Genomic DNA, 504 nt, shown 5'->3' with positions numbered 1-504 from the left:
TTTCCACTCCGAAAGGCATTATTTTTCAGAAAAAAATTCGGAAATCCAACATGGCGCTAACCGTCGCGAACGTCCTTAAAACAACTCATGTAACTGATGGTGAGAATTTGGACAGGCAATTCTAGCCAGATGAGAAATCATCATGGACTCGCGGAAGTCCCTGCTTTTCAACGGTCATCGGGAATGGATGAAGAAAGACGAAGGGGACTTTTCGACGTGACTATGGCCCGGGCTGCTTTGATGGTGCAGAAATCTGCGAACTGGTCGGAACATACATGTGTGCTCTGTCAAAGCTATCGGAGAAGCTCAACAGCGCAGACATCGGACTGTACCGCGATGATGAACTAGCGGTGAGCAGAGATGCGATGGCAGTACAGCAGACCGAGCCAGAAAGACTATAAAGCCAGATTTTCGCGAATCTTGGTTTGAAACTGACCATCAGCGCTGGCATGAAGACGGTAGATTTCTTGTATGTGACACTGGATTTGTCAACCGGGAAATACC

Source organism: Sycon ciliatum, chromosome 2, assembly GCF_964019385.1.
Source record: "Sycon ciliatum chromosome 2, ocSycCili1.1, whole genome shotgun sequence".
In the NCBI taxonomy this organism is placed as follows: domain Eukaryota; kingdom Metazoa; phylum Porifera; class Calcarea; order Leucosolenida; family Sycettidae; genus Sycon; species Sycon ciliatum.
The sequence above is the reverse complement of the archived record's forward strand: the minus strand, read 5'-3'. Positions refer to the sequence as shown.